At 43.8% G+C, this 2,500-nt stretch overlaps 1 protein-coding gene across 1 annotated transcript in view; it reads right to left on the bottom strand.

Moving 5' to 3' along the window:
- grin2bb (glutamate receptor, ionotropic, N-methyl D-aspartate 2B, genome duplicate b) overlaps positions 1-2,500 on the bottom strand; it is an 85,187-nt gene that overhangs the window by 35,833 nt on the left and 46,854 nt on the right.

Here is a 2,500-nt window from a genome sequence, read left to right as displayed (position 1 = left end):
CGCTAAACTCCCACTTTCCCCTGGATCCTCCTATGAATGCATATGCATGACATGAAAAACACAATCTGCCACTTTCAGCTCCCGCGACAGGCAGTTTGCGCTTTTACATAATTGTGGCCTGTTTGTACATACCTCGCAATGATTTTACACGCACATTGCTAAACAAATAGATAGATAGATAGATAGATAGATAGATAGATAGATAGATAGATAGATACTTTATTGATTCCCAAGGGGAAATTGAAGTGGGCGCAAAAGCGTTAGTACATCTTGCCCAGAGACAGAGAGACATGAAGAACCGTATCGAAGAGAAACGAGACCGAGCGACATGAAGAACCGTGTTGAAGAGAAACGAGACAGAGCGACATGAAGAACCGTATCGAAGAGAAACGAGACAGAGCGACATGAAGAACCGTGTTGAAGAGTAAACGTGTTGAAGAGTAAAAGCCCTTTATTGAAGTATCTCATGGATCAAGGACTTTATGCAGCCTTAACCCCCCCCCCCCGTATCAGCACTGTAAGGGAGCATCAAGCATATGACCTCACCTCACCAGGTAAAAGACAGACTCTAATTATTATCAATTTACCAAAGACCTTTGTCTACACACCACAGAGGGAGGGAGGGAGGGAGGGAGGGAGAGAAAAAAGAGAGGGGGAGAAAGAAAGAGAGTATGAGGGTAAAATATATATTCTTTGTAGTGGTTTCTATGTGTGTATGTGTGTGTGTGTGTGTGTGTGTGTGTGTGTGTGTGTGTGTGTGTGTGTGTGTGTGTGTGTGTGTGTGTATCGTGTTATCACACAGCCCCAACTACACACTCCCTGACAATGCTAATTTAGCCGGCACAGCTCAACAATATATTGCTAATATATTCATGATCATGAAGCTTATTTAAATGGAATTGAATACAACTGAAAAGGAGTAAAGAAGCAGAGAGAGGGGGAGATCAAGGGAGAGAGAGAGAGAGAGAGAGAGAGAGAGAGAGAGAGAGAGAGAGAGAGAGAGAGAGAGTGAAGGATAGGATGTAAAGTGGAGAGATAGGGGGGTCATGGTGAGGTTGGGTCTGTTCCTACAGGCATAACTGGACACAGGGAAATGGACAGAAAGACAAACGGAGGAACGAACGAGAAGATTGGAATAGAGACAAGACAGTAGAAAAAAAGCCACGAAGAGACTGTAACTAAGAGACGATTCAGAAACACCATACAGGAAGAATGACAGAAAAAAAGACTATGAAACAGGAAAATGTCTGATGGAGTGACCGAGAGAGAAAACATTATAGAGAATAAAAGATATAAAAACTGTGAGACTATTATTCGCACTATCTTGCAACCTAACAACCTCGACATTTAGCACGTTCAGTGGCAACCATCACACACTGGCGTCATGATATCGCATTAGAGGAGGAGAGATTTCAGAGAGATTTCAGAGAGATTTCGGAGAGCTATAAAAAGCGAGTGAACGAGGGGAAGAAAGAATGGAGACCTCCACGGGGGGGTTGTGCTGGGGGGGCCGCGGCAGATGGAAATAGAACTTTCTCCACTTCACTTCCCTCCCCTGAACTTTCTTTCTCTCTCTTCATTTGTACGCCCTCTTTCCTTCACTCTCTGGATTTTTGTCACCTGTGTGTTTTTTCTATCCCCCTCTACCTCCCCTCTCTCTTCTTCCACTGATTTCCCTATCCCCCTCTTCTCTATTTCCTCCAGTGTTTTCCCTATCCCCCTCTTCTCTCTTTCCTCCACTGATTTCCCTATCCCCCTCTTCTCTCTTCTTCCACTGTTTTCCCTATCCCCCTCTTCTCTCTTCTTCTACTGTTTTCCCTATCCCCCTCTTCTCTCTTTCCTCCAGTGTTTCCCTATCCCCCCTCTTCTCTCTTTCCTACATTGTCTCGGTGCATGTGATTTGTTTCCCCCCTATGTGCTCTCTATCTCTCTGTCCATCTTTCTTTTCCTCCTCTAAATCTCTCATCCCCCCTTTTCTTCCTCCATCCCCCTCACCTCCACAGGAGAGAGTGGCCTTAATACCTCAGTACATCCCCTCTGTCTCTTTCCATCCAGGCCTTCTCCTCCACTTTTCCATACTATGTTCTTATTTTTCTCCATATCTGCAAGAACGTGTAATCCGTTGACCACCATTTACTGGGTGTTTTTCTTCTCCACATCCCTCTCTAAATCTCTCCATTCCTCCCTCCCTCCCTCTGGCTCTTCATTGCTCCCTCGTTTATATTCTCCCCCTGGGTGTCTCTCCATCTCTCTGACGTTCTATCTCTTCTCTCTCTCTCTCTCTCTGGAGTTCTGTTTAAGTGAGAGAGGTGAATGAATGACTTTCTATCTGATCTGATCTATTTTGCAGATTTTACTTTATTTGTTCATACTTTTTCATAGTGATTAGGTCATTTCATTTTCTGATTTTTTATTTATTTTTTGTTAGAGGGAAAGATTGGACTAACAACGAGGGTCTATTTTTAGATTATAATGGGTCTAAACTGTCATTGGGGATGTT

This window comes from Alosa sapidissima, chromosome 9, assembly GCF_018492685.1.
Source record: "Alosa sapidissima isolate fAloSap1 chromosome 9, fAloSap1.pri, whole genome shotgun sequence".
In the NCBI taxonomy this organism is placed as follows: Eukaryota; Metazoa; Chordata; class Actinopteri; order Clupeiformes; family Clupeidae; genus Alosa; species Alosa sapidissima.
Note: the sequence above shows the minus strand (reverse complement) of the source record. Positions and strands in the feature narration are given on the sequence as shown.